The sequence below is a fragment of the Schistocerca gregaria genome, chromosome 8 (assembly GCF_023897955.1).
Source record: "Schistocerca gregaria isolate iqSchGreg1 chromosome 8, iqSchGreg1.2, whole genome shotgun sequence".
Classification (NCBI taxonomy): Eukaryota; Metazoa; Arthropoda; class Insecta; order Orthoptera; family Acrididae; genus Schistocerca; species Schistocerca gregaria.
In genome coordinates, this window is record NC_064927.1 from 5468605 (window position 1) to 5481124 (window position 12520).

The following is a 12520-nucleotide window of genomic DNA, read 5'->3' on the forward strand; positions in this document are numbered from 1 at the left end:
CATGGCGACAGTTGTATTCACTCCCGATGCAATATCTGTGTTTCATCAACACTTTGAAGTTCCACAGATTACACAATGCCTCCAGATGTACATCGGAAACTACTACTGGTCTTCCAGGAAACGATCAAAGCGAAGACTGTTTGAGACACTACTCCCATGGAGGAAAGTGCGCATGGTGACTGTTGTATTCAATCCCGATGCAATTACTGTGTTTCATCAACATTTTAAAGGTCCACAGATTACAGAGTGCCACCAGATGAGCATCGGAAACTACTACTGGTCTTCCAGGGAACGATCTAAACGTAGACTGTTTGAGACATTACTCCCATGGAGGAAAGTGCGCATGGTGACTGTTGTACTAAATCCCGATGCAATTTCTTTGTTTCATCAACACTCTGATAGTCCACAGATTACAGAATGCCTCCAGATGTGCATCGGAAACTACTACTGGTCTTCCAGGGAACGATCAAAGCGTAGACTGTTTGAGACATTACTCCCATGGAGGAAAGTGCGCATGGTGACTGTTGTATTCCATCACGATGCAATTTCTGTGTTTCATCAACACTCTGATAGTCCACAGATTACAGAATGCCTCCAGATGTGCATCGGAAACTACTACTGGTCTTGTAGGGAACGATCAAAGTGTAGATTGTTTGAGACATTACTCCCATGGAGGAAAGTGCGCATGGTGACTGCTGTATTCAATCCCGATGCAATTTCTGTGTTTCATCAACACTTGGAAGGTCCACAGATTACAGAATGCCTCCAGATGTGCATCGGAAACAACTACTGGTCTTGTAGCGAACGATCAAATCGTATATTGTTTGAGACATTATTCCCATGTAGTAAAGTGCGCATGGTGACTGTTGTATTCAATCCCGATGCAATTTCTGTGTTTCGTCAACACTTTGAAGGTCCACAGATTACAGAATGCCTCAAGATGTGCATCGGAAACTACTACTGGTCTTCCAAGAAACGATCAAGTCGTAGAGAGTTTGAGACATTACTCCCATGGAGGAAAGTGCGCATGGTGACTGTTGTATTCAATCCCGCAGGAATTTCTGTGTTTCAACAACACTCTGAAGGTCCACGGATTACAGAATGCCTCCAGATGTGCATCGGAAACTACTACTGGTCTTCCAGGGAACGATCAAAGCGTAGACTGTTTGAGACATTACTCCCATGGAGGAAAGTGCGCATGGTGACTGTTGTATTCAATCCCGCGGCAATTCCTGTGTTGCATCCACACTTTGAAGGTCCACAGATTACAGAGTGCCTGCAGATGTGCATCGGAAACTCCTACCGGTCTTGCAGGGAACGATCAAAGCTTAAACTGTTTGAGACATTACTCCCGTGAAGGAAAGTGCGCATGGTGACTGTTGTATTCACTCCCAAAGCAATTTCTGTGTTTCATCAACACTTTGAAGGTCCAAAGATTACAGATTGCCTCAAGATGTGCATCGGAAACTACTACTGGTCTTCCAGGAAACGATCAAGTCGTAGAGAGTTTGAGACATTACTCCCATGGAGGAAAGTGCGCATGGTGACTGTTGTATTCAATCCCGCAGGAATTTCTGTGTTTCAACAACACTCTGAAGGTCCACGGATTACAGAATGCCTCCAGATGTGCATCGGAAACTACTACTGGTCTTCCTGGAAACGATCATAACGTAGACTCTTTGAGACATTACTCCCATGGAGGAAAGTGCGCATGATGACTGTTGTATTCAATCCCGAGGCAATTCCTGTGTCTCATCAACACTTTGAAGGTCCACAGATTACAGAATGCCTCCAGATGTGCATCGGAAACTACTACTGGTCTTGCAGGGAACGATCAAAGCGTAGACTGTTTGAGACATTACTCCCATGGAGGGAAGTGCGCATGGTGACTGTTCTATTCAATCCCGATGCAATGTCTGTGTTTCATCAACACTCTGATAGTGCACACATTACAGAATTCCCCAGATGTGCATCGGAAACTACTACTGGTCTTCCAGGGATCGATCAAAGCGTAAACTGTTTTTAGACATTACTCCCATGGAGGAAAGTGCGCATGGTGCCTGCTGTATTCAATCCCGATGCAATTTCTGTGTTTCATCAGCACTTTGATGGTAGACAGATTACAGATTGTCTCCAGATGTGCATCGAAAACAGCTACTGGTCTTGCAGCTAACGATCAAATCGTAGATTGATTGAGACATTATTCCCATGGAGGCAAGTGCGCATGGTGACTGTTGTATCAATCCCGATGCAATTTCTGTGTTTTATCAACACTCTGATAGTCAGCACATTACAGAATGCCCAAGGATGTGCATCGGAAACTACTACTGGTCTTCCAGGGAACGATCAAAGCGTAAACAGTTTGAGACATTACTCCCATGGAGGAAAGTGCGACTGGTGACTGTTGTATTCAAACCTGATGCAATTTTAGTGTTTCATCAACACTCTGATAGTCCACACATTACAGAATGTCCCCAGATGTGCACCGGAAACTACTACTGGTCTTCCAGGGAACGATCAAAGCGTAGACTCTTTGTGACATTACTCCCATGGAGGAAAGTGCGCATAGTGAGTGTTGTATTCAATCCCGATGCAATTTCAGTGTTTCATCAACACTTTGAAGGTCCACAGATTACAGAATGCCTCAAGATGTGCATCGGAAACTACTACTAGTCTTCCAGGAAACGATCAAGTCGTAGACAGTTTGAGACATTACTCCCATGGACGAAAGTGCGCATGGTGACTTTTGTATTCAATCCCGATGCAATTTCTGTGTTTCAACAACACTCTGATAGTCCTCAGATTGCACAATGCCTCCAGATGTGCATCGGAAACTACTACTGGTCTTCCAACGAACGCTCAAAGCGTAGACTGTTTGAAACATTACTCCCATTTAGGAAAATTGCGCATGGTGACTGTTGTATTCAATCCTGATTCAATTTCTGTGTTTCAACAACACTCTGATAGTCGACACATTACAGAAAGAACCCAGATGCTCATCGGAAACAACTACTGGTCTTCCAGGGAACGATCAAAGCGTAAACTCTTTGAGTTATGACTCCCATGTAGGAAAGTGCGCATCGTGACTGTTGTATTCAATCCCGATGCTATTTCTGTGTTTCAACAACACTCTGATAGTCCACAGATTACAGAATGCCTGCAGACGTGCATCGGAAACAGCTACTGGTCTTCCAGGGAACGATCAAAGCGTAGACTGTTTGAGACATTACTCCCATGGAGGAAAGTGCGCATGGCGACAGTTGTATTCACTCCCGAAGCAATATCTGTGTTTCATCAACACTTTGACGTTCCACAGATTACACAATGCCTCCAGATGTACATCGGAAACTACTACTGGTCTTCCAGGAAACGATCAAAGCTTAGACTGTTTGAGACACTACTCCCATGGAGGAAAGTGCGCATGGTGACTGTTGTATTCAATCCCGATGCAATTACTGTGTTTCATCAACATTTTAAAGGTCCACAGATTACAGAGTGCCACCAGATGAGCATCGGAAACTACTACTGGTCTTCCAGGGAACGATCTAAACGTAGACTGTTTGAGACATTACTCCCATGGAGGAAAGTGCGCATGGTGACTGTTGTATTCAATCCCGTCGCACTTTCTGTGTTTCATCAACACTCTGATAGTCCACACATTACAGAATGCAACCAGATGTGCATCGGAAACTACTACTGGTCTTTCAGGGTACGATAAAAACGTAAACTGTTTGAGACATTTCTCCCATGCAGGAAAATGCACATGGTGACTGTTGTATTCAATCCCGATGCAATTTCTGTGTTTCATCAACACTCTGAGAGTCCACAGATTACAGAATGAATCCAGACGTGCATCTGAAACTACTACTGGTCTTCCAGGGAACGATCAATGCGAAGACTGTTTGAGACATTACTCCCATGGAGGAAAATTCGCATGATGACGGTTGTATTCAATCCCGAGGCAATTTCTGTATTTCATCAACACTTTGAAAGTCCACAGATTACAGAATGCCTCCAGATGTGCATCGGAAACTACTGCTGGTCTTGCAGGGAACGATCAAAGCGTAGACTGTTTGAGACATTATTCCGGTGGAGGAAAGTGCCCATGGTGACTGTTGTATTCAATCCCGCGGCAATTCCTGTGTTTCATCAACACTTTGAAGGTACACAGATTACAGAGTGTTTCCAGATGTGCATCGGAAACTCCTATCGGTCTTGCAGGGAACGATCAAAGCGTAGACTGTTAGAGACATTACTCCCATGGAGGAAAGTGAGCATGGTGACTGTTGTATTCAATCCCGACGCAATTTTTGTGTTTCATCAACACTCTGATAGTCCACACATTACAGAAAGAACCCAGATGCTCATCGGACAGAACTACTGGTCTTCCAGGGAACGATCAAAGCGTAAACTGTTTGAGTTATTACTCCCATGTAGGAAAGTGCGCATGGTGACTGTTGTATTTAATCCCGATGCTATTTCTGTGTTTCATCAACACTCTGATAGTCCACACATTACAGAAAGAACCCAGATGCTCATCGGAAACAGCTACTGGACTTCCAGGGAACGATCAAAGCATAGACTGTTAGAGACATTACTCCCATGGAGGAGTGTGCACATGGTGACTGTTGTATTGAATCCCGATATAATTTCTGTGTTTCATCAACACTTTGAAGGTCCAAAGATTACAGAATGTCTCCAGATGTGCATCGAAAACTACTACTGGTCTTCCAGGAAACGATCATACCGTAGTCTCTTTGAGACATTACTCCCATGGTGGAAAGTGCGCATGATGACTGTTGTATTCACTTCCGATGCAATATCTGTGTTTCCTCAGCACTTTGAAGGTCCACAGATTACAAAATGCCTCCAGATGTACATCGGAAACTACTACTGGTCTTCCAGGAAACGATCAAAGCTTAGACTGTTTGAGACACTACTCCCATGGTGGAAAGTGCGCATGGTGACTGTTGTATTCAATCCCGATACAATTTATGTGTTTCATCAACACTCTGATAGTCCACACATTGCAGAATGCCCCCAGATGTGGATCGGAAACCTCTACTGGTCCTCCAGGGTACGATCATAGCGTAAACTGTTTGAGACATTACTCCCATGGAGGAAAGTGCGCATGGCGACAGTTGTATTCACTCCCGATGCAATATCTGTGTTTCATCAACACTTTGAAGTTCCACAGATTACACAATGCCTCCAGATGTACATCTGAAACTACTACTGGTCTTCCAGGAAACGATCAAAGCTTAGACTGTTTGAGACACTACTCCCATGGAGGAAAGTGCGCATGGTGACTGTTGTATTCAATCCCGATGCAATTACTGTGGGTCATCAACATTTTAAAGGTCCACAGATTACAGAGTGCCTCCAGATGTGCATCGGAAACTACTACTGGTCTCCCAGGGAACGATCAAAACGTAGACTGTTTGAGACATTACTCCCACGGAGGAAAGTGCGCATGGTGACTGTTGTATTCAATCCCTATACAATTTCTGTGTTTCATCAACACTCTGATAGTCCACACATTGCAGAATGCCCCAGATGTGGATCGGAAACCACTACTGGTCCTCCAGGGAACGATCATAGCGTAAACTGTTTGAGACATTACTCACATGGAGGAAAGTGCGCATGGCGACTGTTGTATTCAATCCCTACGCAATTTCTGTGTTTCATCAACACTCTGATAGTCCACACATTACAGAATGCAACCAGATGTGCATCGGAAACTACTACTGGTCTTTCAGGATACGAAAAAAACGTAAACTGTTTGAGACATTTCTCCCATGCAGGAAAGTGCGCATGGTGACTGTTGTATTCAATCCCGATGTAATTTCTGTGTTTCATCAACACTCTGATAGTCCATAAATTACAGAATGTCACAGATGTGCATCGGAATCTACTACTGGTCATCCAGGGAACGATGAAAGCGTAAACTGTTTGAGACATTACTCCCATGGAGGAAAGTGCGCATGGTGACTGTTGTATTAAATCCCGATGCAATTTCTGTGTTTCATCAGCACTTGGAAGGTCCACAGATTACAGAATGCCTCCAGATGTGCATCGCAAACAACTACTGGTCTTGCAGCGAACGATCAATTCGTAGATTGTTTGAGACATTATTCCCATGGAGGAAAGTGCGCGTGGTGACTGTTGTATTCAATCCCGATGCAATTTCTGTGTTTCATCAACACTTTGAAGGTCCACAGATTACAGAATGCCTCAAGATTTGCATCGGAAACTACTACTGGTCTTCCAGGAAACGATCAAGTCGTAGACAGTTTGAGACATTACTCCCATGGAGGAAAGTGCGCATGGTGACTGTTGTATTCAATCCCGCTGCAATTTCTGTGTTTCAACAACACTCTGATAGTTTACAGATTACAGAATGCCTCCAGATGTGCATCGGAAACTACTACTGGTCTTCCAGGGAACGATCAAAGCGTAGACTGTTTGAGACATTACTCCCATGGAGGAAAGTGCGCATGGCGACAGTTGTATTCACTCCCGATGCAATATCTGTGTTTCATCAACACTTTGAAGTTCCACAGATTACACAATGCCTCCAGATGTACATCGGAAACTACTACTGGTCTTCCAGGAAACGATCAAAGCTTAGACTGTTTGAGACACTACTCCCATGGAGGAAAGTGCGCATGGTGACTGTTGTATTCAATCCCGATGCAATTACTGTGTTTCATCAACATTTTAAAGGTCCACAGATTACAGAGTGCCACCAGATGAGCATCGGAAACTACTACTGGTCTTCCAGGGAACGATCTAAACGTAGACTGTTTGAGACATTACTCCCATGGAGGAAAGTGCGCATGGTGACTGTTGTATTCAATCCCGATGCAATTTCTGTGTTTCATCAACACACTGATAGTCCACACATTGCAGAATGCCCCCAGATGTGCATCGGAAACCACTACTGGTCCTCCAGGGAACGATCATAGAGTAAACTGTTTGAGACATTATTCCCATGGAGGAAAGTGCGCATGGTGACTGTTGTATTCAATCCCGACGCACTTTCTGTGTTTCATCAACACTCTGATAGTCCACACATTACAGAATGCAACCAGATGTGCATCGGAAACTACTACTGGTCTTTCAGGGTACGATAAAAACGTAAACTGTTTGAGACATTTCTCCCATGCAGGAAAATGCACATGGTGACTGTTCTATTCAATCCCGATGCAATGTCTGTGTTTCATCAACACTCTGATAGTGTACACATTACAGAATTCCCCAGATGTGCATCGGAAACTACTACTGGTCTTCCAGGGAACGATCAAAACGGAAACTTTTTGAGACATTACTCCCATGGAGGGAAGTGCGCATGGTGAATGTTGTATTCAATCCTGATTCAATTTCTGTGTTTCATCAACACTCTGATAGTGTACACATTACAGAATTACCCAGATGGGCATCGGAAACTACTACTGGTCTTCCAGGGAACGATCAAAGCGTAAACTGTTTTTAGACATTAGTCCCATGGAGGAAAGTGCGCATGGTGACTGCTGTATTCAATCCCGATGCAATTTCTGTGTTTCATCAGCACTTTGATGGTAGACAGATTACAGAATGTCTCCAGATGTGCATCGGAAACAGCTACTGGTCTTGCAGCTAACGATCAAATCGTAGATTGATTGAGACATTATTCCCATGGAGGCAAGTGCGCATGGTGACTGTTGTATCAATCCCGATGCAATTTCTGTGTTTTATCAACACTCTGATAGTCAGCAAATTACAGAATGCCCAAGGATGTGCATCGGAAACTACTACTGGTCTTCCAGGGAACGATCAAAGCGTAAACAGTTTGAGACATTACTCCCATGGAGGAAAGTACGACTGGTGACTGTTGTATTCAAACCTGATGCAATTTCAGTGTTTCATCAACACTCTGATAGTCCACACATTACAGAATGTCCCCAGATGTGCATCGGAAACTACTACTGGTCTTCCAGGGAACGATCAAAGCGTAGACTCTTTGTGACATTACTCCCATGGAGGAAAGTGCGCATGGTGACTGTTGTATTCAATCCCGATGCAATTTCAGTGTTTCATCAACACTTTGAAGGTCCACAGATTACAGAATGCCTCAAGATGTGCATCGGAAACTACTACTAGTCTTCCAGGAAACGATCAAGTCGTAGACAGTTTGAGACATTACTCCCATGGAGGAAAGTGCGCATGGTGACTTTTGTATTCAATCCCGATGCAATTTCTGTGTTTCAACAACTCTCTGATAGTCCACCGATTACAGAATGCCTCCAGATGTGCATCGGAAACTACTACTGGTCTTCCAACGAACGATCAAAGCGTAGACTGTTTGAAACATTACTCCCATTTAAGAAAATTGCGCATGGTGACTGTTGTATTCAATCCTGATTCAATTTCTGTGTTTCAACAACACTCTGATAGTCGACACATTACAGAAAGAACCCAGATGCTTATCGGAAACAACTACTGGTCTTCCAGGGAACGATCAAAGCGTAAACTCTTTGAGTTATTACTCCCATGTAGGAAAGTGCGCATCGTGACTGTTGTATTCAATCCCGATGCTATTTCTGTGTTTCAACAACACTCTGATAGTCCACAGATTACAGAATGCCTCCAGATGTGCATCGGAAACAGCTACTGGTCTTCCAATGAACGATCAAAGCCTAGACTGTTAGAGACATTACTCCCATGGAGGAAAGTGCGCATGGCGACAGTTGTATTCACTCCCGATGCAATATCTGTGTTTCATCAACACTTTGAAGTTCCACAGATTACACAATGCCTCCAGATGTACATCGGAAACTACTACTGGTCTTCCAGGAAACGATCAAAGCGTAGACTGTTTGAGACACTACTCCCATGGAGGAAAGTGCGCATGGTGACTGTTGTATTCAATCCCGATGCAATTACTGTGTTTCATCAACATTTTAAAGGTCCACAGATTACAGAGTGCCACCAGATGAGCATCGGAAACTACTACTGGTCTTCCAGGGAACGATCTAAACGTAGACTGTTTGAGACATTACTCCCATGGAGGAAAGTGCGCATGGTGACTGTTGTACTAAATCCCGATGCAATTTCTTTGTTTCATCAACACTCTGATAGTCCACAGATTACAGAATGCCTCCAGATGTGCATCGGAAACTACTACTGGTCTTCCAGGGAACGATCAAAGCGTAGACTGTTTGAGACATTACTCCCATGGAGGAAAGTGCGCATGGTGACTGTTGTATTTCATCCCGATGCAATTTCTGTGTTTCATCAACACTCTGATAGTCCACAGATTACAGAATGCCTCCAGATGTGCATCGGAAACTACTACTGGTCTTGCAGGGAACGATCAAAGTGTAGACTGTTTGAGACATTACTCCCATGGAGGAAAGTGCGCATGGTGACTGTTGTATTCAATCCCGATGCAATTTCTGTGTTTCATCAACACTTGGAAGGTCCACAGATTACAGAATGCCTCCAGATGTGCATCGGAAACAACTACTGGTCTTGTAGCGAACGATTAAATCGTATATTGTTTGAGACATTATTCCCATGTAGGAAAGTGCGCATGGTGACTGTTGTATTCAATCCCGATGCAATTTCTGTGTTTCGTCAACACTTTGAAGGCCCACAGATTACAGAATGCCTCAAGATGTGCATCGGAAACTACTACTGGTCTTCCAGGAAACGATCAAGTCGTAGAGAGTTTGAGACATTACTCCCATGGAGGAAAGTGCGCATCGTGACTGTTGTATTCAATCCCGATGCTATTTCTGTGTTTCAACAACACTCTGATAGTCCACAGATTACAGAATGCCTCCAGATGTGCATCGGAAACAGCTACTGGTCTTCCAGGGAACGATCAAAGCGTAGACTGTTTGAGACATTACTCCCATGGAGGAAAGTGCGCATGGCGACAGTTGTATTCACTCCCGATGCAATATCTGTGTTTCATCAACACTTTGAAGTTCCACAGATTACACAATGCCTCCAGATGTACATCGGAAACTACTACTGGTCTTCCAGGAAACGATCAAAGCGTAGACTGTTTGAGACACTACTCCCATGGAGGAAAGTGCGCATGGTGACTGTTGTATTCAATCCCGATGCAATTACTGTGTTTCATCAACATTTTAAAGGTCCACAGATTACAGAGTGCCACCAGATGAGCATCGGAAACTACTACTGGTCTTCCAGGGAACGATCTAAACGTAGACTGTTTGAGACATTACTCCCATGGAGGAAAGTGCGCATGGTGACTGTTGTACTAAATCCCGATGCAATTTCTTTGTTTCATCAACACTCTGATAGTCCACAGATTACAGAATGCCTCCAGATGTGCATCGGAAACTACTACTGGTCTTCCAGGGAACGATCAAAGCGTAGACTGTTTGAGACATTACTCCCATGGAGGAAAGTGCGCATGGTGACTGTTGTATTCCATCCCGATGCAATTTCTGTGTTTCATCAACACTCTGATAGTCCACAGATTACAGAATGCCTCCAGATGTGCATCGGAAACTACTACTGGTCTTGTAGGGAACGATCAAAGTGTAGATTGTTTGAGACATTACTCCCATGGAGGAAAGTGCGCATGGTGACTGTTGTATTGAATCCCGATGCAATTTCTGTGTTTCATCAACACTTGGAAGGTCCACAGATTACAGAATGCCTCCAGATGTGCATCGGAAACAACTACTGGTCTTGTAGCGAACGATCAAATCGTATATTGTTTGAGACATTATTCCCATGTAGTAAAGTGCGCATGGTGACTGTTGTATTCAATCCCGATGCAATTTCTGTGTTTCGTCAACACTTTGAAGGTCCACAGATTACAGAATGCCTCAAGATGTGCATCGGAAACTACTACTGGTCTTCCAGGAAACGATCAAGTCGTAGAGAGTTTGAGACATTACTCCCATGGAGGAAAGTGCGCATGGTGACTGTTGTATTCAATCCCGCAGCAATTTCTGTGTTTCAACAACACTCTGAAGGTCCACGGATTACAGAATGCCTTGAGATGTGCATCGGAAACTACTACTGGTCTTCCAGGGAACGATCAAAGCGTAGACTGTTTGAGACATTACTCCCATGGAGGAAAGTGCGCATGGTGACTGTTGTATTCAATCCCGCGGCAATTCCTGTGTTGCATCCACACTTTGAAGGTCCACAGATTACAGAGTGCCTGCAGATGTGCATCGGAAACTCCTACCGGTCTTGCAGGGAACGATCAAAGCTTAAACTGTTTGAGACATTACTCCCGTGAAGGAAAGTGCGCATGGTGACTGTTGTATTCACTCCCAAAGCAATTTCTGTGTTTCATCAACACTTTGAAGGTCCAAAGATTACAGATTGCCTCCAGATGTGCATCGAAAACTACTACTGGTCTTCCTGGAAACGATCATAACGTAGACTCTTTGAGACATTACTCCCATGGAGGAAAGTGCGCATGATGACTGTTGTATTCAATCCCGAGGCAATTCCTGTGTCTCATCAACACTTTGAAGGTCCACAGATTACAGAATGCCTCCAGATGTGCATCGGAAACTACTACTGGTCTTGCAGGGAACGATCAAAGCGTAGACTGTTTGAGACATTACTCCCATGGAGGGAAGTGCGCATGGTGACTGTTCTATTCAATCCCGATGCAATGTCTGTGTTTCATCAACACTCTGATAGTGCACACATTACAGAATTCCCCAGATGTGCATCGGAAACTACTACTGGTCTTCCAGGGAACGATGAAAACGTAAACTTTTTGAGACATTACTCCCATGGAGGGAAGTGCGCATGGTGACTGTTGTATTCAATCCTGATTCAATTTCTGTGTTTCATCAACACTCTGATAGTGTACACATTACAGAATTCCCCAGATGTGCATCGGAAACTACTACTGGTCTTCCAGGGAACGATCAAAGCGTAAACTGTTTTTAGACATTACTCCCATGGAGGAAAGTGCGCATGGTGACTGCTGTATTCAATCCCGATGCAATTTCTGTGTTTCATCAGCACTTTGATGGTAGACAGATTACAGATTGTCTCCAGATGTGCATCGAAAACAGCTACTGGTCTTGCAGCTAACGATCAAATCGTAGATTGATTGAGACATTATTCCCATGGAGGCAAGTGCGCATGGTGACTGTTGTATCAATCCCGATGCAATTTCTGTGTTTTATCAACACTCTGATAGTCAGCACATTACAGAATGCCCAAGGATGTGCATCGGAAACTACTACTGGTCTTCCAGGGAACGATCAAAGCGTAAACAGTTTGAGACATTACTCCCATGGAGGAAAGTGCGACTGGTGACTGTTGTATTCAAACCTGATGCAATTTTAGTGTTTCATCAACACTCTGATAGTCCACACATTACAGAATGTCCCCAGATGTGCACCGGAAACTACTACTGGTCTTCCAGGGAACGATCAAAGCGTAGACTCTTTGTGACATTACTCCCATGGAGGAAAGTGCGCATAGTGAGTGTTGTATTCAATCCCGATGCAATTTCAGTGTT